Genomic DNA, 24,858 nt, shown 5'->3' with positions numbered 1-24,858 from the left:
TTATCGGCGAGCTATTCCTGCTACAAGGAAGTCGTTCCGAGCTAAAAAAGGGGACCCTGTGTGCGCAGCTGCTTAGACCACTGCTGGCCGAGACTTTACCACATCTTTCCACTGCCGTTTCGGCGGCAGAACAAACCAGGATAGGTCAAGGCAACCAGAGCAGGGCCCCAGAAAGAACAACACGTGGCCCCCTTAACCCTCAACGCATAGCTCTCTATTCTGGTCCACTACACGCACTGTGGACAAGAGTGAAGGCCGGAGGGGGCGGCGAGCGCTGTTTGTGTCGCCGAAAGCGGGAGTTCCTTAATTTCAGCGCTTCGAACCCCCTGGCGTTTGATAAACAAAACAGCCTTCGTCTTTCTCCGGCACGGCTCAACGCCCGCGCAGTGCGCGTTGCGCGATAGGAGGGAATTTGTGGAGGAGCCCGCGCAGCACGAACGCTGATGGTCGCCTGGAAAGCATCAACAGTGGAGCACATGCTTCGAAATGCAGCGCGAAGCCTTCGAGGAAAGACAGGTCCGCGTCATTTGTTCACCCGTTGGGTCTGCTAACCGCCAGACTCTCTTGTGGGGATCCTAGAAAAGAAATCCGCAGTGGGCGACTGGTATCTTCAGAGACCCGGCCAGGGGCTTAACGGCGCCCGTACATTTCCCTTTCCTCCGTGGCCACTGCGCTTTCGAAGAAGGCGAGAAAATAAACAGGGCGAAGTGGTGTTTTGGCAGGAACCAAAGGCGCGGCAAGATGGGGCGAAAGAATGCGAGAGTTTGTTGTTCAGGTCATTCGGAGAAAGCTGATCGTCTCTAGCATGCGCTAATGAGTTTTTGCCTGTCTTGTTTTTTTGCTTGTTTTGAGCTTGCAGGAGTTATTTTGGCTGCTTGTGTAGGCTTCACACGGTGTGAATCATTAGCCTTGCGCCCCTACACGAGCGACGGAGTGATTCATTGATTGACTGTAGGGTTTAACGCGCCGAAGCAACGCAGGCGATGAGGCGCACCGTAGTGGAGGGCTCCGGATTAATTTTCACCACCGGGGGATCTTTAAAGTGCGCCGAAATATCGTACACACGCCCGTTTTTGCATTTCGCCTCCATTAGAAAAGCGGCCACCGCGGCCGGGAATCGAACCCGCGATCTCGTGCTCAGCAGCGCAGCGCCTTAGGCACTGACCCACCGCGCCGGGTACACTAGCGATCACTTTGGCCATTGACGTCATTACTCATAGTTCTTTGAGCCACTAAGTGCGCCCAATTTGCTTCGTTTTGATTGAATTTAAGGATGGTATTTTGTTAAAACCAGGTCGCACTTGTTTCCTTTGTCTTATTTTTACGCCCAGAAACCCAAATGCTATGCGATGTTCACTCTGAATTACAAGTTTTCAGTCGTTGTTGCTCCACTAGGCCCTATTTTCTCACAATTAAAACTCTTATTTTGAAATTAAAATGATTTCTTCTACATTTATTTTGCATGCGCGCGTCTTGTATATGTACATACTGGTATGCATACTACTGAGAAGTGGCGGCGAGAAAAGTATCCACGACATTTTCGCTGCGTCCAATTCGTTATTTTAAATAACTACTGGCAGTATTTGAAGCTCATGTTGAACATATGCACTGGCACAAAAGTGTCGCAATCGTATATCATCGGTGGATTGTATACCAATAATATTCCTGCTTGAACATGGCGAATTACAAAATAATTTTTGCCGGATCATTTCGGGAACCGGGTAGTCAGAGCAACGATATTGCGGTTTAATTTAGAACCTTTCGACTAGCTGGGATTAGCATTTTGAAGGCACTTGTTGTATCCAACCTGCGTAACTGATTGATTCTACCATCATCGGTTTCCACAAAGTACAGGGTGTTGCGACGATAACTGGAACACTTTAAAAAATTTTCCTGAGCGATCCGCCGCTCTGTTCGCGCTCAAACTTCACACAAAGGTCGCATTTTGTGGTCTATTTTGTTTGACACCGGGAACAACAACGGTACTTACCTGTTTATTCTGAAAATAAATAAAAACGATTTTCGCCTATGGGAAAATGGCCGCTGATTTGGACGTGCGAGCCAGCGCAAGTTGATGTTGGAACGACGGAACCACCTGCAGAGTGAAACGCATGTTTGGGATTCACGTACGGAGCCAAATGGTGCAGCAGACGATCAGAAAATGCACCTAGAAATGAGCTAACAGACGATCAGAAAACCCGGTTTTCGGGCTCGCACGTCCAAATCGCCGCCATTTTCCCATAGGCGAAAATCGTTTTTATTTATTTTCAGAATAAACAGGTAAGTACCGTTGTTGTTCCCGGTGTCAAACAAAATAGACCACAAAATGCGACCTTTGTGTGACGTTTGAGCGTGAACAGAGCGGCGGATCGCTCAGGAAAAAATTTTAAAGTGTTCCAGTTATCGTCGCAACACACTGTATATTAAGAAAACAAAAGAGTCAAAGGCGAAGCAGTGAAGGGGCGTATGTTTCTTCTGGGGCAAATCGATTTCCGGGATTTCCATTGCTGTAAAATACGGCCCGGAACACCATCCTCAATGCCTTATACCATTCAAAATAAAAAAAAAACACAAAAAACAAAAGTTAGTAGGCTACTTGGAAGCGGGGATATTTAAGCTTTTAGGGTGGTAAATACTAGGTGACTGTCGGCATGCTTCTCTTACTACATGAACATTTAACGGACAGCCTGCTGGTGGGTGTGCTTACGTGAATTGTTACTTCCCCGTGCTCACGCTCCAGAACGCGCAATTTAAACTTCAGAGCATGATGTAAATTATCTCTATGCGTCTTTGGGGATTCGGCTCAGCTGAGAACTCTCCATACACATTCTAAAAGGAGTAATTATTTTGGCGGTATCTTTATCTACCAGCAGGAACAGCGTGCCTGGGTTCAATATAGCTCTGTCGGTCAACTAATGCATCACTAGCATTAAAAAAAACTACCACCCCTGCGTAAAGAAAGTCGAGCGAAGCGCGGCAGCTAAGTGCGTCGTCCAACTTTCGACGAAAGTGCGCTCCAATCGATCGGCAAACCACCAAAGACCCAAATAGCAGAGGAAGAACGAACCCATGCGACGATTTTCGCTCACTATGTAAACGCATCTACGAACGACCTAAATGCACTCCAATAAGTGGTTCAGGAGATAGAAGTATACTATTGTACACCTTCTCCAAGATCGATGTATGTGTGGTCTTATCTGGAACCGTTACGTTTTCGTGATTTTCAAGCGATGGTTTTGACGCAGTGGAAGCCCGGTTGCACGAACGCGCCGTGTGTTCAGACATATTATAAGAGCTTCTCGGTCGACCAACGCGTATATAAGGATATGATTTCATTTTTGACAGAGCGCCAACACATCACTAATAAAGCTTTCGATTTGAAAAAAAAAGCGCCAGAAGGGCAATAAGCAGACAGCAATAAACACACTTTGGTTACCCCAACCCGAAACACCAATACGCCATCAAAGCATGTTTTTGGATTAATTATCTTGGCAAATTAAAGCGTAAAACTGCGCACACGGACGAAACGGCAGCGTCAGGACCAGCTGTGAGGCAGCGCTCGCTCTGTCGCTGCTTTTGCACAGTTTCTTCCGTGGGCGCAGTTTTACGTTTAATACCCACACAAACAATGTGCACCCGCGTGATTGCTTACTGGCTAATGCAGTTTTTACTATGAGAGCTCTTTAATAGAAAGCGTTTCATACTTTGTAATATATTGCGGAGAGGTACAAGAAATCCGCCTGTTTTCACGTTTCCTGGAGACAGCCTTGTCTTGACTCTCTTAGCAGATTAAGCCCGAAGTTTCGAAGTGTTGAAGCGGGGGTGGAAATTACTTCTTTGTCCAGTAACAAAAAGATATCAAAAATCGGTTGCAGTTGCGGGAGGAAAAACTCTACCATAAACTGCAGGATCTCAAGTGCGAGAAAATAAATTGCCCGCGGTGCGCGCACACATCGCGGAAAGCGGGGTTAACGTTCGTTTACCCTCCAGAAAAGATCAAACAGGCAATCTAGTTTTACCGCTTCGCTTCTAAAGCCCACGGCCAGTTGGGGTTTTCACTGGGAAAAAGAGGAGGAATGTTTGCGAGAACGTCCGACTTAAGATTAGGCTACTGTTTCATATTTGTGTAGGCGCACAATACCATCATAAAATAATCGGATCTCATTACAGGGGCGACGATTGCTGTTGTTGGGTAGACCAGGTGGTCAAACGACAAGTACTCAAGCGTGGAGTTCCGTATCTTCAAGTAGTGAACCAGCGTTAAGCACACTAACTTTAGTAATGCGTAAAAAATTGGCAGCGTAATTGCCTGTTTGCTAGGAAATCCAACGACGGCAGCCTTTTGCCGTTCCTGGCAGGTAGCAGTCTACCCTCTCTTCCCTACAACCACTCAGGCTCTCCTTCCGTCTTTCATGTTTTGATTGATTGATTATGAGGTTTAACGCGCCGCCGCTACACAGGCAGTGAAGCGCCCCGTAGTGAAGGGCTCCGTATTATTTTCACCCCTAGTGGATTTTTAACATGCACCAAAATCTCCAACGAACGGGTGTTTTCGCTTTTCACCTCCATCAGAAAAGTCCTTGCCTTAATTACTTAGTGGAGCCAATTCAATTTTCGCGCGTTAGAGCAGCTCCTGCGCCAGGTGTAATGAACTGCTCTTCCTGTTTAGCTTGAAACAGCTCTGGGCCACATATTTTACTCTAGAGTTTCCTTTCATCTTGCCTCTCTTGGAGACGGTTTTTAACTAGTTGTTATTTTGTATAAAATTGTAGAAATCAAAATGATAGGTATGCTTAATTTAAACAATACTGGTACTCTTGGTTACGGAGTCGTGTTTGCGTCAATTATGCCTGAGGGTTTTTGCGCTGAATAATGTGGACCTGCGTGAGACACAGCAGCATTTGTAGTAGTTCAGAACCCTCTTGGCTGCATATGAATGCCTAGGATCCTCCTTTGAACTGTTTGTTTTGTCGGGAGGTTGAGTCAAACGCGAGACAGGCCAAGACAACGTGAGTAGGGAAGCACAATAAATGCTTGCATCACTTAGACATGTCGACAGTTAGACAGGCCAGCATTTCAATGTTTGGGCACCCAAACCCTGCTAGCGTCTTTAAGACAGTTTTGAAGACTACCTTAACGACATACCTCTGACGTGCATAACAAGGGCCTCAGTCTGGTGGGTACTGTCTACACGGTTTAGAAAAGGTAATAACCGAAAGGAGTGATGACCCCACGTTCAAAACCGCGCAGCGAACTGCACTTTTTTTTCATTTGTGAACTGAGCGTCAACATCTCAGTTACTTCCTGTCAAGAAGGCGAGTTTCGCAATTACCACGATGTCTCCACCAAATGCTGCGCGTCCACCTACCCAGTCTCTTAATAGCAGTCCGGGCTAATAAAGAGTTCCGGAACTCCGGGTAATTCGCTTAGAGGGCGAAACTCTCGACCCATCAACGCTTCCTGTCCAAACAGTTAGACGAGAAAACACGGGTAAACGAAACCTCGAAGCAAAGAAGAAAAGTTAAGTTAAATGTAACCGTAGAAGCGGGTGTAAACAAATCAGCGCCCTTCTTCAGCAGATTGTGAAGACGTGGTGACGTCCTCGGCCCCTTATGAACCGCGCCCCAAGAGCGCAATTTTATTTCTCCGTCGAAAACGCGAAGGCTCGCTAAATATTTTTTAACGACGAGGGAGGCATTTGATAGCGCGAAACCTCCGAGTGACAGCCACCTTAAAGCAAATTCCCTCGGAATCATACTTTCAAGCAGAAGTTAGAAAGGGACTTGACGTCAACAACTCGGCGGCTTGGGAGAGGTCAGTGCCTTCCCGGCCTTTAGCCTCGAAGCTGCACGAAGCCACCGACGCTTGTGTTGAGGAAGCGAGGCTTCGTCAGGACGGCGTAAACAATCTGGCCGTGTCATGAGACTTGCTGGTCGCGGAACCTCAGCAGTAACGCAGTGGCCAGGATTATCCTTCTGTGCCTCAAGCACAGCCGTCTGGCCGTTTTGTTTCTCCCGGTTTTCGTATGGCCGAAACTTTGGTCGGTTTGGTCGAGTAAGGTGTGAGAAAAGCTACTACTCATACGCTCGAAGTTGTGACAAAAAGGGGTTGTTGTAGGCGTTTTGTCACTCTGTCTCATCTTAAAACAGTTTGCTCACTGCCGTAGATATTCCTCTGCTTGAAGTTTGGGAAAGGCGGCAGCTTTTAGTGCGCTGTCCGAGGAACCGAAATCGTTCGCTGTTTGAACGGTGTGTGCGGCACATGTCCGTAGAGTACGTGCGTGTTAAGAACAGACCAAATAGACGGGGTTTATTTCATCCTTTTATCAGAAACCCTTTTAAACGTATCATTGTAATCGTCAACAGTGTTTGTTTCCCTGAGGAAGGGTGCTAGCGTAGTTTCAAAATGTAATCAGACAAGTAAATTTTGAATAACTAGGTTCGTTGTAATAAAATATGTAGCTATGATGTGTCCGCTGGTGAGATACGTGCATAAAATTATGTTTGGCTATGTTCATTTGCATAGGAGAAGACAAGAACGAGCTTCGCATCGTTCGAACGAGCTTCGAAACCTGAATCGATTTCTGGTCATTTTGAGATAGTATACGACAGTACAGATAGGAATAAATTGTAAAGAGTAAGAGTGGCAATGAGATGTCCACTTGACGCTAATTGTTAATCCATAGAATGAGGTGCCGGCCAAATAGTGAACATTGTGGGACGTCAGAAATTGGAGACGCTGAGTCTTTACGTAGAAAATCTTCGATAATAGGGAATCGTGAATGATCGGTTAGAAGACCTTTTATTTCTGACCGAACTATAATGTCGAGGAGAAAGTAAGTTTTAATACATAATATGTACGAGGATAACATAAATATTGTAGAAAAAATCTGGGAGATCTACAGTAGTCCCAACTTGACATTCCACGTTTCTGTATGGCTTAGTTATAAATCCAAAAGGTGGGATTTCATGTCACAGTGTTTGGCCGAAACCCATGTTTTCTGTGAAACAAGAAGGAATTGGTGCCTGGTGTCTTGAAACTTTGTAATATATATATATATATATATATATCACGCTGGATAAAAACAAGCTACGCAATATGGTGACACAGGGAAGGGATTCGAAGGGTAGTTCGGGTGAACGGAAGTCTTGGTTACTTTCCAGTCATTTAGAATTCTCGAATTGGCGGCGCAGTGAGTGCAAAGAGAAAACCTTGAGACATCGAGTTAATTAAGAAAACACAAGCATTATTTCCCTTCACGCGCCTATTCTTTGAAGCCGAGTTTTTCGATATGGTTTTTCATCTCATGTTGTCCCGTTCTCTATAGATGCTGAGTGGCGCAAATACACAACACAAAAGAAAGAAGACACAGACAGGTTTCTTCCTTGTGTGTTGTTTATTTGCGCCACTCAGTATATATGTAGACCTAAACGAACACGCCCAGCAACACGTTCTCCTGAAGTCCTGTTTTTTTTTGTGTACGTGGGAACAAAGTCGCAATCCCCTGGCAACAAGGAAAATGGAAATTTGAGTCGGAGAAAAATACCACATAAAGAGTGGTTTACGATCAATCACTGTCAATAGCAAAAACTGATTACGTGAGAATAAAAAAGCGTGCGTTAAGGTACGAATGCAAAATACATAAAAGAAGTCCATTTTGGACAGTAAGCGCTGCGTGCTGCGCCTGCGTAACAATTTTGGCAGCACAGACTCGAATGCAGCAACAGAGGAAAGCTGGAATACGAAACATTCAGGAAGAGCCGCTAATCATCCCAAGGACGTATTGGGAAGAGGAAACTTTCGTGGCAATCGACGACACGCAAGGCAGTGCCTGATGGATCACGTGAATCACGCTACCATTCATCGATTTATTCCATCCCCTCCAGCCTACTTAGTGTAGTCGGGCGTACTTTCGGCCAAAGTAGGACCACTCTTTAGTCGAATGATCTTGATCGATTCGCGGACAGGGTAGAAAAAAGGGCACTTTGTGAGGTCTTTGTTACGCCGGCTTCCGAGTGAAAGCACTTTGGGCGACAAATGGACGGATAGATGGATGGATTTACCTACCAGTATTACGTAATTTTGGCGGGGAGGGCGTTCCGATTGCGCCTAAAAGCAAAGTACGTGGCTGGGGATTTTTGTTTTCTCTTAAATCGTGCATTCGCAGTTTTGCACTTGGTTTTCGGAAACATAGCGCAAAAATCTTGGGCGCAATGTTGGATGCACACAACTATATCAGCTTCGGCCTGGATAGTAAAGTATTTGAAGTATAAAAACGACGAAAAATAAATTTGGCGCCCGAACGCAAGCTTTTGCATCGGATAAGTGAGGAATGTTCCCGTTTCTAATAAAAAGGATGTTCAAATTTTAGGATTCTTAAAATTCCTACCGTATACGCACAATTACCGAGCGCAAAAAAGGACAAAAATAATGAATAGAGGGCAGGTTTAGCGGAGGTGGGCAGGTTTAGCGGAGGCAAAACTTAAACATTGCAGCTGAAGCTTCCCCTCAAATGAAGATTGGCACACTGGTGCCTCCGTACTCTAACGTAAGAATTAGACAGTTTACAGAAAATACACTAGCTTTCAATAGGGCTCTTTTTTGTCATTAGGGGCTGAAAAAGCGTTTGATGTCGTACCACAAGTCCAAAGTACCTTGACTCGTGTAGAACACCGGAAAAAAGATTTCGCTTAGAGCAGGCTATTCTTGTGCTGCACTTGTATTTTTTGCGTCTCCAGCGTATATGATAATAAAACCCAACTACAGCCGGCAGAAAACGAATTCTAGACGACGCGTCTCAAAAGCCACTCAGTCGCGCCGCTTTCTGGCACCAGACGCTTCTCTATGCCTGTGAAGGGACACCTTTTTTTTCAATCCTCCTACCATCTTTTGAAATCTGCGTTGACAGGTCTTGTATTTCGCAGTAGGGTATATGCGTTCGTAAATAATTCCAGACTCTCTCTTCTAACCCGCTCACCGGGTCTGATAAAAAGATTGAGTGATGCATACGCGAAAAGCGTGGACAACAGCAATGCGCAAACAAAAGTGCTAAAGGACCAAAACCGGCGGAGGATAGACGAAAGAAAAAAAAATGTGCCGCAAGGATACAATGCAGAGAAAGAAGCTTCCTCCTTCAGCGCATGCGCTGCCCGCACGTGCCTCGCGAGAACGAAAATATTTGCTATGAGCGTTCGGCTGGGGACTGCATATTTCACGGCGTAAGACAGCGGGGTGGAAGCCTCCGAGCCGTGCAGATGTTGCCGCCGTCCCCGAGGCTGAGAAAAGGGGAACAGCAGAGGCACGGGAAGGCAATGAAAGACAAAAGAAATAAATAAAACAAGGGTGATGTTGTTTTCTCTGGCGTGCGTGCCTTTGGGGCTGGGAACGGCCCGCGGAGCGCACAAAATGACGGAAAATGCAAAATTTTCTCAGTGAGAAAGCACATCTTTATAATAATAATAAAAAGAAAGCCCATCTTGATGTATGAGTGTTGTACGCTATAGCATGCTCTAAATCTTGTCCATTTATATTGGGATCGATGACGGGGCGTTGGGGGAAGGAAAGAATTTGGAGCGTTTTATTTTTATTTATTTATTTATTTATTTATTTATTTATTTATTTATTTATTTATTTATTTATTTATTTATTTATTTATTTATTTATTTATTTATTTATTTATTTATTTTTTTATTTATTTATTTATTTATTTGGAAGGGTAATCATGCCTCTTAAAAATTTGTATGTCTGGCCGCACATTCGAAATACCTTTCTTATCGCACTTTTTTTGTAATGCGCAATATTTGAGAGGAACGATTGTGTTAAATTGCAATGACACTGTCGCAGGAGGCCTTTTAGTATTGAAATGGGGGTCGTAAACACTGAGTCGTCATCATAACTGCTGGTGTTGGACTGGTCTCTAGAAACCTTAAGGCCAGAATTAGAGTGCATCTACGTCCTACAGCTCTGTTTTTAACGGAATGCTTTAATGTATTACCGAATGTTTTTAAGAGGAGTAAAACATATGATACATGACATTCTGCCTGCGTAATAGTGGATGCTGTGTTAGAAGATGTTTGCAATCATGGATGTATCCTCCACTGCGGGCAGTCAACAGAGTGGTTTTCCCAGCGCCGACATGGAGGACCTTCTGTTCCCGAAGGGACCTGCGGCAACCCAACGGGAAGTCTTCACTTATCTTCTTCATTTCCTGGAGACGACCGGCCTCACGCAGCGGCTGTAGCCCGGAGTGCAGTGATTGACTGGTGTGCCCGGACTGACCGCGTTCTAGGACTGACAGCTCTCTTTATACCTCTCTCTCTCTCTCTCTCTCTCTCTCTCTCTCTCTCTCTCTCTCTCTCTCTCTCTCTCTCTCTCTCTCTCTCTCTCTCTTTCTACGTTATCCTATCACTCCCCCTCTACTTCCCTTCCACTGCACTGGGTTGTATGCAGGTGAGCTCCCTACCGAGCTCAAAATATCCCCAGTGAATTTCCTTTCATTTTCCCGTCGCAAACCACAACCACCACAAATTTACCTGCAACCGCTCCACTCTCTACATTCTGTACTTATATTTTCAGAACAAATCATACTGTCTGCTAGTCCTGTTGTGTTTGGTGACCAGTTGGCCCCAATGGGTCATTCTGGTATACTCTGTGATAAAAAGTCGAGCAAACGCTGCGAAATACGGCGCAGAAATGTGTACATAAAACGATAAATGAACACCGAAAATAATAGCGCCAAAACTGCTGACATGTGTGTAGATTAAACGTTAGTAATTCTGCAAGCATGGTGAGGATAAAGTCTGGATAAGAAATAATATAAACTAAACACACAGTGTGGTGTTGTTACCGGAGAAAATCTTTAGGTAACTACACTATGATAAACAATGGGATACATCCTGTTGACCTTAGGCACCTCCCCATTAGTCGTGGCCGCAAGTAAAAACAGAGTGCGGCAGTAAAGGCCACATTTTTGAACTTTCGGAACGAACTCTAAGGCTACGAGTGAGCGTCCATTGAGCGCAAAAAGGCTGTAAAATCCAACCAGAATTTAGGGTATCGAAATATGGAATCGCTGTAACTCTAACACGAAAGGAAAAGTTGTTATTCTTCTATTCTTTGCGACGTATTGTACGGCATTCATTTAGAGCCACTACATAGCTCAGTTTCACTGGACCTGAAGTTGAATTTAGACGTAGTGTCGCAACAACGACGCTTGTAGCACGTCATTTCCCTTGGGACATATTTTTCGCATACCTTGGAAACAGTGACACAAGCGAGAGCAAAACACGTGAGTAAAAAAAATGAATAAAACTTAGTACAAGCTCTACTGCAAACCGGATTCTGGATAAATAGATACCCACGGGGTATCCTAACTGAAAAGGGGCAGCCATGATTGATTCTGATCGATTGCCAAAGGAACAAGAAACTGCACCACGAAGCGCGAGAAGGCATTGAAATATTAGCCCTTGGGGCATAAAAATCAAATAGACAAGCATACTGGCCGCAACGAAAAGAACGACAAGAGCAGCCCTGGTAACACGTGTTCCGCTATATTCCCGTAGGCACTTCGAAGCATGGATGGTTCCGGCTCATCCAAAGAACTTGGGGGGAGCAGGTGCGAACGGCAGGGCGGGCCGGATCAGAATGCCCCGGTAAGAAGGCGGCACTCCGGTAATTTGCTATTTCGTAAGCGGTAATGCTATCCATCGCTTTCAGATATATGAACGATATATGGCGCTGGATGACAGCGTGTTGAGATTAGACAAGGTAGTTTCCATCTTTGCAAGTTGTTATATCGCCAAAGTTTGGCAGGAGAGGAAGCGTAAAACTTTTCCATCGACCGCCATCTTTGTTTGCACTTTTGCAACAGGGCTCGCCAGAAATGAGATGCAGTTTCTGCCCACACCGACGCTATCGTTGTGACGACGGCGCTATGAATTTTAAATTTAGACGATGCGGCAAGTCCTTACAATAATTGGAAAGAAATACTAGTAGGAAGATGAGGAGTATGAGGTGACATTCCAAGAAAATCTACGAAATATCGAAATGCTTAATCGACCCTGTACCTATTCGACACGATTTTAAACCCAATATTTTAGGCACAATTTTGACTCATATTACGGCTGCCAATCACAAGCACCATTTTTACGACAACTCCTCCTTTAGGAAATAAAAAAAAACACTTTGCCGAAATTCCCGCTCACCAATGGTGCAGGATACTTGAAACGCCTGTAATAAACCAATCGTGATACCATATCTGGTTTCAACTGTTAGTAATCCTGCCTTTCCCAGGCGCTGCACCACCGGCTACTGCAATCCAAAGCAATCCCATCAAAGCCAATAACGCGCAGGTATCCCAACGTGCTATTTGTCTCAACTTGGGTGAGTGCCTTCAGCTTCAGTAATTTCACGCGGACCCATGTGCTGGCGCCTGGTGTTACAAGCATAATTTATGCCATTTTTTTTTCTTTTTGCCTATGCACATGAAGGAGGCATTGACGATGGGGTGGAGGTAAGGGACGGATTGACAACATGGCTAAGGGGGGCGGGCCGTAGTTGTGGATGCTGTGCTGGCCCAATGGGTAGTGTACTCGTTTGAAAACCTTCAACGCAATGCGATTACATAGACGCAAACGACAAGTTAATCTCCGCGCGTGAAACGCATACGACCAACCATGTCGACCACAGCAACGCCCGAAGCGCAGACACCACCTAGCAATGGTGGCGTCTATAGCAGCGTCACGCACCTTTAAATTCAGTTATTTTCACTTTTACGTTTATCACCCAGCTTTAAGTGCATCCCAGCAACCAAGACGACCAGAGCAACGCGTGACGCGCAGCCGTCATCTCCGGCTTTTTTGATGCTGAAAGCATTACGCTTTGGGAGAGCGGATAACGTGATTGCTTGGTGATGGAGAAATGCCTGATTGGAAATTGGACATGTAAAGCAACGTTTTTTTTTCAGGCGGTTTATCTTCAATAAGACCATCTTGTATCGCCGCAGAAAGGAATCGCTTGATAATTAGTTTGTTAACGTGTCACGCCAGCACACTTCCACAAATACGGGTCTGTTACAAATTATTTAGAAAAAACGCATCGCCCGTCATTGACTCCTGGTTGTCTCAAGTCACTTTGACCTTCAACGACGAACGGCAATGATAGCCGTGTACGTGCTGCAAATGAGGAGCGGTAAGAACAAAATCCCTGTGCATCTGCTTCCTTCGCAGCAAATTTCGTCTCAAGATGATTTTCTTCTGTAGCCTCTTTGACGCATTTGCCTTTTTCTCTAACGCCAACCTCTCACGCTCTTCCCTTCTCGTCTCGCTCTTATACTCGATTAACACGGTCATCGTTTGCTCAATCGGGGTTTTACAGGTCACGGGTTATCTTTTGGAACCTTTTGTCAGTATTCGACATGGAATGCCACCACGAGTTAAAGGTGACGCAGCTAGCCATTGTTTTTTGTTGTTGTTAAAATACCGTTTAGAACGCGCCTTTTTTATGTAACATCGCAAAAATCAAGTAGCCACCATTGTTTATATAAAAACAGAGTGCAAGTATTACTTTTGTACTGCTGTTTTGCCCCGGATACGCCTAATATTTTCTTTTTGCTGAACAATGTTGAGAAATATGAAGCGTGTTTCCATATTTAATGGTTTGGAAAGGTTTTGCCAATATAAACCTCTCATTGAAGTATTGGTTAACTTTTCTCTCGAAGGCCCGATTGAGGAACCGACAGACAGACAGACAGACAGACAGACAGACAGACAGACAGACAGACAGACAGACAGACAGACAGACAGACAGACAGACCAAAACTTTCGGGTTCAAGTAGCCCAAGAAAGACTGTCGTCTCTAAAACGCGACGCCGGAAAGGGGGCGCCTATGAAAGCGCAACGCTACATCTCATTAGGTAGAGAAACATTACTACAGGTTGTCGAGAGATGAGACAATTAGCCCCAAAATGTTGTTGCAGCTTATCTGTTTCGCCATTTGGGAAAGCTTTCCTTGCACATGGATATTCCTGAATTGTCATCTAGTTTCGCTTTTACAGAGTGAAAAAATGTGGAGGGAGTCAGGGTGCAAGAGGGGGGAGGGGGTTACGCGCTTAGGTATAGCTCGGCTACGAGACGCGTCCTAATGGAAGGCCCCGAAATACCTTTTATATTCTAGGCATAAACGGGCGTTATGGTTTTTCACCTCCATCATACCAGCGCCTTCTCCGGCGAGGATCGCGCCTGCGTTTCTGTCTTCAGGAGAACAATAGCCTAGCATCTGAGCACCGCGGCGGGGGCTTTTCAACACTGGAAATTCCAATTCTAATACGCATCTTTACTTTGTGCTTGGCTTGAACAATACAAAGCACTTGTTGCTCTTGTAATGCTCTCTTCCAGGAACACTTTTTTTTTTTGTTTATTGAATGAGGATTTTAGAACCACGGTACCGAACAAAAAGCGAACCCCGCTCACTAGACTGTTTCCGTATGCCTTTCTGGACCGGATGCTCATACCACTGGCTTATTTTTCTAAAAGGAAATCTGGGGGACACCGCCCACAGATTTCGTGAGAGAGCACGTTCATAGGATCGAATTCTTCTTTTCCATGTACGGTGCCGTGTTTCTGCAAGAATAAAACTGAGAATATGGCTCAACACAGAAGCGCGGGGCCTCGGACCCGACCCTTTAGCCTTGGTGAGCTTTTGTCCCAGTGCGTCTGTGTACCGACCAGCTGGCGCCAAACTTCTTCGGCTCATTTCCAGGAAGCACGGTCAGTTCCACGAACTGGAACTTGATGCAAACATTTAGGAGCAAAAGAGGGAATAAATAAAATAAGAAACACCGTCCTTTCAAAATCTCTCGAGTTCCAGCCGAGATGGCAGCAAGTTGAAAGCTAACTAATGGAGTCATCGCATTTGTCATAAGCATCAAAGGGCGCCTTTTTGGTGATTCTCTCGCACTTAATTTTAACTAAATTGTTCTTACAGTGAACTATTTAGTGTAAATTCACAACTTAAGAGAAGTTCGTTTTTTAAAGAAGCTTGTTTTATTACTTTTTATTACTTTGTCTCAAGTTCCATGCTCGTTCTTGTGCATAATTGCCGCCCGCTTTCATGTGGTTTATTTGTGTGGATAATAGTCTCTTCTCCTTGTATTCGCCGAGCACATCGTGCGTAAGTCCGTTCCAAGGTGAGGGTTTGGGCGAGAAGAGCTTTAATAAACGATTTTCTTCTGCTGTGTCTCCCTCGGACTTCCTCTTCATCCCTACCGTTAGCGTTTCCCGTCTGGACAGTAACGCCTCGCGTACAGTGGTGAGCGCCATTGTGAATGGGTATTGTTCTTAAAAGAACATCACTTGTGGTCTGCTGTGAACTTTTTTTTCTGTTTCTCTTTCAGTATGATATTTTCCACGCACAAAAGCAACAAGACAGGGCGCGTCCACTTTTCTAAAACTTGCATTTTACTGGTGTTCCTGCTCAGAAGTTGTTCAGAATTTTTTTTTGCAGCGCAATTGAGCCATTCATAACGTCAAAAAACTGGGGTTTCAAATTATCCGAAAAAGCGACATTTATTCCTAATTTTATTCCTATCTGATCTTGAACGAAACCTGCCACTCCGCCACAGCTCTTCAATTGCTACCTGGACTCCGACATTTATCGACACCCGTCAGCTTGCTCAATGCCATTAGGACATGTTCAGTACTTTCTAAAAAGCCGTTTCTGGCGACGAAAATGTTCAGAAACCTGGGTCTAGCCTGTTCAGGGCTCGTGCGTTAGCCCGTTCATGCTGTCAGAGCTTCAGCGAGTCTGTAGGCGATTCACGTTCGGGGTGCGCAACCACCGTACAGGCGGCGTCTATTCGCGGCTCGTCAATAACCTACAGGTCAGTAGGTTCAGGGCCACCGGGCTTCCAGAAAACGTTCGCCTGGTGACTGACAGCGCGCTGCCAACCTAGCAGCAGAAAACAAAGCAAAATTAACAGCGCAGAAGCCTTAGTGAGATATAATTTTTCATTAATGCGCCCTTTTGAAATTTTGCTATATCAACTCCTGTTAGCCAAAATGAAGAGTCTGCGTAAGGGTGGGGATGTCTTTCCTTGCTAATGCTTGGGGCAGGTTCTGCGACACCGTGCAATCACTTTTGATGTTTTTTGGGGGATATTGGGAGGTTTGTACAACGCCTTTCTTCGGAGGCAAGCGCTGTAACTGAACCTGTCAAACGCCGGACGACATTCAAAGGTTAATTTAAGCACCATAACATCCCTAAAGTAGATTTTGTTATCTGAAATACAAGGTTGTACACTCATTCCCATTTCTCGAAGCCGTTCTCTTTTTACTTTTGTTGCACCCGTACATTGTACCCAGGGCAATACGTAGTACAAGGTCCAGTACCATGCAGTCAACCGCGTAATTATTCGTGTATTCTAAAGCACCACTTCGACAAAATGCCTCGTGTTGTGCGCATTAGAGCTTATCAGATTTTCTAAATTGGCATGTATATTAACTGTGTGTTTCAAATCTACTCGCAGACGCCTTGGCGCCATTGAGCCTCTTTTCACTGCTATAATATGCAGCTACTTTGACGCCCGTAACGCCAGTTAGTGCCTACTATGAATTCCCCAAAGTGCTCATGGATATTCTGTGTCAAATAATAGTTAGCTGTGGTCTGCGCATGTCCTTGTATTTTTCTCTCTCTGTTATGTAAGCAGTGAGCGCTGTTTACTCAAATTCTGAGTATGTATTCCCGCATAAACGACGCAAAACATGTTTGCGGAATGCCTAAGGTGGAACTATGTTATTCACGGCACGCCCTGAATCTTTAGGTGACAGTTTTTGCGACGACCTTTGGTGCCAATGGTAGGCGGCTACAAAAAAAAAGAGAGAGAAACGGTCTTATTACGTTACTGTTCTACGACCGCCCTGCAAGAAAGGTTGTTGTAACTAAGAAAAAGCTTCAAACCCTAGGTCACGTTCCTCGTTAAGGTCTCTCAGATCCGCACAAAGAAGCCGACACTAGGCCCTGCACACCCTCGCACAAAGTGTAGGCCATTCACGTATGGCGCCTGTGAGCAAATGCCCACACCCTGAATTGTTCATTAGCTGACACGAGATAGCTGGCCTCAGAAACTCTCGTGCATACTGTATGCGGTGCTTGCGCTCAGCATAATGTATGCCACACTCGTACACGTGCCTACCACCACCTTCCGTGCGCATCATTAGCGACCTCTGTAGAAAAACAATTGGCGCCCAGTCCGCTGAGTGAGGTGGAGCAAAATAGAAGAGTGGATTAGTTTTGATGTTAGTGTGCCCAGCATGTGCCGTGGTAAGGGGAGTGAGCCCTCAGTTGAACCTTGCCTTGCTCTCCTTCAAAGCGTACTACCTCGGCTATTTACTTTAGTTTTACTCTCGTTTAAAACATTCTGACTGCACCTTCAATAGGTCCTTGCATGCACTATTTGACTTTTGGTACAATGTTTTTGAAATCCTGAACCAAACTTGATTATTGCGTTTGTTACACCAAAATAACAAGGCGCGTCTAGATAAGCGTACCTTATACCAATTAGTTTAAACACCTGATAATTTAGTGGTATTGGCAGTAACTAGAGAACCGCAAACTCCACCAGCAACATTTGAAGACGGACGTAAGGTTACAATTTCTCTTGTTAGCAACCCACTCATGGACGTGCACGCCTCGATTCAAAGTTTTCTACAGGTAATGCTTTTCCTGCGGTAACACATGGATTGATGTGAGCAATGTTTTTATGAGCCAGTTCTTGGAATTTTCTTTTCTATGGTTGAGCAATATGCATCAGTTTGGGGTTACCGTTGTAAATTAGTCACGTACGACAGGCGCAAAAGGCAATTTTTGCTTCCTTACTCGTAATATTCCTGCTTTTTTCTACCGTCCTTCCGTACTGAATATTGCAATTCGAGAAGCCCGGGTGCGTTCGTGCGCACTAAGACCACGACAGTTACTTGCATTTACTTTAATACAGTACACTTCTTACAAATATGACTGCCTTCAGCGTACCAACTTGTGTTGTAAGAAAACATTCACATACATGCATTAGTACATTATTCACACACAATATTATACTGCTTTTCACACTTTAAAAAACATATACAAAAAAATGACTGCTTTGTCTGTGCGTGAGAGTTCAAAAGAAAGTTTTTGATGGCAGCAAGGGCAGAAGGTTTTCTGCAAGAGTTTTCTGCACTAGTCAAGGAGTTTCGGATCCCAGCACTGTGCTCGAAAGATTCAAATGTGCCGCTACGAGGGGCAAATTCAGCAGATATTTTCCACCAAGGGCAAGAAAAAGTACGAGTTAACAGAATTTACGCAATGCAGCAGTTTTAATTAAGCGGCTGTAAAGTACATTGACGACATACCAGGCCAACCAAAATTTTGAAATTTGTTTGAGTTAACCGAAAGTTTGACTTATCCGAGGTAGAATTATCGCAAGTATACTGCATTTATTTGGAAGCTGTTATTCTGCACACAAGAAAAGCCTACTCTGGTTAACACCCCTTATGATCGCTTCAGAGTTATTACATTTTCCCGTGACGGTGGGCCTGGCGTGGGAAAGGGACACGCACGCGAGCGGAATACAAGCCAAGATTATTTGTTGAAGTGATGCACTTCGATATTTGCAAGATTGAATTAGGTTGCGCAATAATTTCTTTATTAATTACGGCCAGAGCGCGTAACACGTCCACGGGTATAGAGTACGGCCTTGTGGAAAGTAGGAAAAATACGGGAGCATTGTAACGGAACAATATTGTATCGCAAATGACACGGGCATTCAACATATACCACATTTCATAAAATAACGCTGCGAACGTCTTAATGACCTGTTACCTGCTTTAAGGTAATGCAATTACTAGCGTATTCCGATATAGGCGCGTAATAGAAGTGCTATATGAACATGCTGGGGAAAAGGATCAATTCAAACCAGTCCTAGTATCTGTTTCCATAATAAAGTTTAATGTTTTTTATAAATGAGGATTCAGGATTCCTATAATTCAGTCAAATGGCTTCAGTCCTTGACCAACTGTGCGAGAGGAAGTCGCAAGCGAAAATCCAATTGGGGTCACTTATTGAAGACAATGTTCAAACATTTGTGGTGAATTTTCTTCAGAAATAGTCAAGAAATGTTCATGTCACCATTTAGTTTTTATCTTGGGTTCTCTTTCTGCTCAAAACCGGGGACCGTTTGATTGCTTCTGTGTTTTATTTTTTAACAGTATGTAGTTGCATATACGCTCCTGCACATGTGTACAACTTAACGTATAAACACCACCAAAATCGTTGTCTCTGTAGAGAAGGTCAATAAGGGTTCCAGGATTTTACGCTGAAAAGATTCAGACTGCAAAGTGAGGAATTTCAGAGGGGGGGGGGGGGGAGACTACTATGCATCTAGTACATTCTTTTTACGAGTGCTCAAATACACCTCAAGGCTAGCCTTATGGCTTTGTATCAAAGACGAATTGTTCGAAGTTGCCTTTTGTCGCTTGTTTTGCATTGAGAGGAACAGATTGCCGTAACGCATATAGACAAATCCTAATTAATAATTTCATTTTTTTCATTCATTCATTCATTCATTCATTCATTCATTCATTCATTCATTCATTCATTCATTCATTCATTCATTCATTCATTCATTGCCCTTAAGCAATGATTCTGCGCAAAATGCTCGTCAAGCACGATTAAATCATAAAGTGAAGCACGTTCCGCAAACACTTTCAAACTTGTATTTTTACATAACTAATTTGCCAACCTTACAAACTATACTTGAGGGATACACCTCACTTCCATTGGTGCAAGAGGCGGGTAAAATCGTGTTGAATGGCTGCCTGTTACGCACCGGTGCTATACAGGCAAAACACGCTTTACAGGAAAAGCTCCTTCAATGTATTAGGATATCGTTCCACCACCGACTTTCCACCACGTATTTCCACCATTTTTTTTGTTCAACGCACACCTATTCTAAAACAACTATCTAAAAAGAAGCTTTTCCAACTACAAGACTTTGTATTTTTTTACATTAAAACTGATGCTTGTCGTTAACTTTATAAGCTAACGTCACATTTTTAAAAAGCATACTGACAATTTCATCATGGTGTTCCTTCTTTTTAGCGTTTCATAGAAATGTTTCATCGTACTTTCCGCAACTATGTTCCCGTATTTTAAACTGATTTATTGCGATTTCGCTTTAACTTACACCATACCAGAGAAAGCTGCCGCCACAGAACATCACTACTTTCTTGAAACAGAAAGAACAACCGTTACTACAGTAGTGTTGCCACGTTTCTACAATTGGCACATTAGGGCATGTACATAACATTGCCGTATAAATAAACTTAGGCTTCAGACATTTTTCCAAATGTTGCTATCATTCTGCTACCCTAAAAAGAAAAAAAAAAACCGCCGCCATGAATTAGGAAGAATAAATATCAATTTCACCCTTACCGCTGTTTCTATGAGTAGCAGGAATGGCCTCCTTCCTCTCTTCGGTATCATCCGCTGAATTCAAAATGGAGCTCAATGTTTCTGTTCACCAAGGTGTATATCACATGAGCGACGGTAAGAGTCAGTGGAAAGAAATCTTGAGAATGGTCCCATGTAAAACTGTGCAAAGTTTCTTGAGGGAGTTACCAGTGCAGAAAACAGCGCACTGACAATGAAATCCAACCTCAAGCCGGAGCCACGATGCCGCACACTTTCTGAAGTTCACGAAGACAAAAACTTATTTTGCAGTCTCTTCAATTCCGGTAGCACGTTTCCAAATTTTTCGCACAACTTTAACCGGGGCAAGGGTGCGATGCAGACACACAAAAATCAGCTTTCTTTGTCGGTTTGAAATGGAGCCGTCCGTTGGGGAATAGTTTCCGTGTTGCGGCTTCCTAGTTGACTTGAAGAAATTTGAAGACAACCACTTGATAATCCTTCCGAGCACGTCCAAACAATGCGGGTTAAAAGTTTTAAAGTCCAGGAATGCAGCGCGTAAAGTTTAGGGCCACAATAGCCGTCGCTCAAAAAGCGCATCCGCTTCCACCTGTGTAGCAGACGCCGCGTGGCTATCAGCGCTAAGTCCCGAGAGCGCCTTCCCGGACGTCCGGAGGAGGAGCCCCATAAGCCTGCCTTGTCGGTGCCCGGCCGGGAAAGAACTGGCAACGTGCTCGGGTCAGGAGCGGATGTCTTATAGGCGTCGGACCCCTGCCGGCCCGGGATGAATCGGGCACCGGTCCGTCACCATGGAAACGCGTCCCGGGCTCGCCGGTGCTGTCAGGGAAATTGAAACTAGCGCAGCTACTGCCGCCATCCCGCGGCTACTCAGGGAAACTTACCCATTTATTTTTTGTCCTATCTGCTATGTGTTCGTGTCTTCTTCGCTTGCGCATTTCGGGGTTCGCTTTTTCGGAAGTATTTTGCAGTTTCTGTTGTCACTGAGCGCTTTCGCGGAACCGTTGTGCGGGTGTTTGTTTTATAAGATCTTGTCCTTCCACCTCTGACAGCGGAAAACAATTTCCGGAAGAGCGGTGTTTACCACCAGCTCAGGATCTTTGCGTTCGCCCCTTTTTTTCGAGCAGTTGTTTCGGGAGATAGGCTTTTGCGGAAGAATGACTATATGTTTATTTCAACGCGGTCTTTATGGTTTTCTTTTTTTCGTTTGATGAACTTATATTTTCTGCGGGCTGTCTTTTCACAGGTTTTTCAAGTGAAGTCCTTGTGTTTCAAACTTTTACAACTCTTTCGAAAATATGCGCTTATAAACAGTGTTCTCAATACTCTAGTATGCTGCGCAATAATAATATTTCTAATATATGAATGGCTGATCCGGACAAAGAGCGATCCTTTAGCAGGTACTTTCGAAAATTGGTGGCAAAGTAGGACTATCACGTAATATTTTTTAAGTTGTATTACTAGTAAATTCACGTGAAGCTGGACCCTTTTACATGTAAGGGTGCTTTGCCACCTCCACTGCAAAACAGTACTCATTTTACAGGGGCTTGACGTCATATAAAAGTTGGTTACCTCTGACATGTTTCACGTTTCTTCTTTATGCCTTGTTTTCTTGAGGGGGCACAGCTTTCTTCAAGCCCAGTATTTTTGGCTTTTGAAGTGTGTCCCTGGTATCTGTACTGCTGATGCCAAAAGAATTGATTAATATAAATTTGTAGAATAGCATCAGATATATCTAAGTCGTTTCCAGCGGTAAATTAAGACGAAATTAAGACAAATGATACGCTGCGCGAAAAGACATTTACAGAGTTCCGACTAGGAATCACTCGGCCTAAACTTGTTGTAAGAGTGTGGGAAAATATCCATTTTTTCGTGTGATAACAGTTCACCCGAAACTGCTTTCGCTTAAGCACTTGCTACCGAATCGTTGACTGAAGCCTTCCCACTTAACATAAACAAGAAAAAAATACAGAAAGCTTCCGAATACAAAATGACTGAATGATTTAAAAAATGTGGCCTAATAAAAATACACTATATGATTTTGGTTATGAATGTATTTATTCATGTGAAAGCGCACATGCAGGAGTTGCTTCTATTACCAGAAGTTAATCTCGCGCACTCAAGCCGTTTGTGTTGCAACCAACCAAGCCTAGTTTGTCCTAGCAGCATCAAGCCTAATTTTATGGTGTTGTTTTGCTTGTGCAAAACTGAAATTCTTCTTGGTAAATAACAGGGAATCACTGTAATGATTTTTATAATATTTTATACCATTGAGAACCTTATTGTCCCATATTGTAGAGGTCCGCGTAGAAGTAACTGGAGCCCGAGAGCGACGGCGAAACTGCATCGCTGCGCCACGTAGGAACGCCGTCGGGAACCAAGGAGTGGCGTTCTGGAGATTCGTTTGCACCGCCCCGGCCGCCCCATTTGATATGTTCCATCGCCGCTCTGCCGGCGTGTCAGGTCGGGCGTGACAGTTTCCAAAGAGCAGCGCTGGGCTAAAGTGGCGCTGGCTGCGTCGCCCCTCGCTGCCAGCAGCAGGAACAGAATCCGCCGCTTCTGGGTTCGCACAAACTACGTGCGCTCGGAAACGTGGCTTGTTTGTCTCCGTGGAGTGTAATTACGGAAGTCTTGCTCACAGGCAGCATAGTATTGTCTACCTATCCGGTTTATCGCGGCGTGCCTATGAGATACGAGACATTATAACTCCTGCATTGCTTTCTATTATCTTGAGGCATATTCTTCTGCCGCGTTATAATGTCAGTATTGCATTGGCACACATCGCTAAACCGGAGAAACAGGCAATACCACGACACCAGTGAACAAGGCTTCTATAACCACACCTTACGGAGAAAAGCAAGGCATTCTTCCTAGCACGCGTTATTTCCTCGAAACCCAAACCGGCGGATTCGGTGACTGCTGCCGGCGGCAAGCGGAAAAGTAACCACAGCCGTTATTTAGCCCTGAGCTGCCCCCGAAAAAAAATGGCGCAGCTTCCACTAGGGGTGCAAGGCTGGAAAACAGCAGAACTGGCGGCCCCCCTCGCTTCGTCGGAGATAGGGCTGTTGCATCTGATATGAATTTCCGAGCTTGCCGCTGGAAGTTCTCCATGACTGGCAGGCCCGGATGGTCGTGTCCGCAGGCTTTCACATCTCTCCCAAAGTAGACCGCGTTAGCACGCGCATGAGCCCGCGACTACCGGATTCTCCTACCACCCGTCGGCAGCCCCCAAGGTTTAGTTTTATCCCCCCTTGTATTTAACCGGGGCATGATTCCCGTGGCCACCTCCTCATTAACCATCCCCAACCTACAGAGCTCCGTATACGACGATGATATTACCCCCTGGATGACCGGTAGCAGTGGCGCTCATATCGAAAGCACGCTGCAGCGAGGAGCAGAAAGTGTGAGTACGGCCGCCCGCACAATCGGTCTGTCGGGTCCACCACGCAAATCAGAACTACTCAGCCTGCATGCCACTTGTTCACACCCACCTACTGCACCCTCCCCTCTTCCTTACAGTCTGGATCGAGAACACCACAACGGCTGCCGTCACCTGTATACGCATACTTGGCGTTGCGATACTAGCTATCTGCGGCAATTCGCTCTCCTTCCAGCTACTACGCTCACACACGCTTAAGACCATAGGAGTGCTCAGACGCATTACATCTCGGCAACACGGCCTGCCGGAGCCTGAATTACTTCGGCTACTCCACGCCTTTGTAATCAGCAGGTTCACGCACCACCTCCTATACTGCAGGCTCACCGTATCCCACAAAGCCAAAAAAGACTTCCTTCCCCGCATAGTTTATAGGGCTGCTCTTTTGCTTCATTCAACACCCCTACCTACCGCCTTCTCCTGTTTGGCGTCGATAACATTATGCCTGAACATATGGAAGCCCACCGCGCGGCCCAAATCACCGACTAGCCCACAGGGACTAGTCGGTCCAAAATCTCGTAGTCCATGCCCTATGCTACAGTGTAGTCAGGTATGGGATATCTATATATGGTCATGACGCTCAACATTTGGTAAACCGGGTCAATTCCATCCTTCGTGGTATTCTGAGGAGTGTTGCTTATGATCTCTCCGCATATCTGAGGTGTTCAAAATCTTTTTATTACCAGATTTCTATTCTCTTCTGTTCGAAGCGGTTGTCTTAAAACACTTCTGTTTAAGTCACTACAAACTTCCCTATGTGCCTGCTCGTTGCCTGAGACCAAGGAATCATAATGTTAATCCCGCTGTAATACAAGATACGGTTGAAGACTCCGTAACTACTTTGTTCACGCAATGTTTAATTCACTCCCGCCCCCCCCCCCTTCCCCCCAGCATACAAGAAGTTAAAATGAAACGTAGTCTCAGATAGCCTATTAGTCACATTTATGCGTGATCGGAATCCTGTA

The 24,858-nt window shown here is 44.9% G+C and overlaps 1 protein-coding gene across 1 annotated transcript in view; it reads right to left on the bottom strand.

Annotated features, from left to right (window-relative positions):
- Positions 1–21,147, bottom strand: part of LOC144146009 (uncharacterized) — a 46,593-nt gene extending 25,446 nt beyond the window's left edge. The window contains exon 1 of the mRNA XM_077677912.1: positions 20,464–21,147. The gene's annotated coding sequence lies outside the window, so the exon portion shown is untranslated. The remainder of the gene's footprint in view (positions 1–20,463) is intronic.
- Positions 21,148–24,858: the final 3,711 nt, after the last annotated feature.

This window comes from Haemaphysalis longicornis, unplaced genomic scaffold, assembly GCF_048455015.1.
Source record: "Haemaphysalis longicornis isolate Haplotype H1 unplaced genomic scaffold, Haemaphysalis longicornis Haplotype H1 scaffold_7, whole genome shotgun sequence".
Classification (NCBI taxonomy): Eukaryota; Metazoa; Arthropoda; class Arachnida; order Ixodida; family Ixodidae; genus Haemaphysalis; species Haemaphysalis longicornis.
This window is presented reverse-complemented; position numbering and strand designations above follow the sequence as displayed.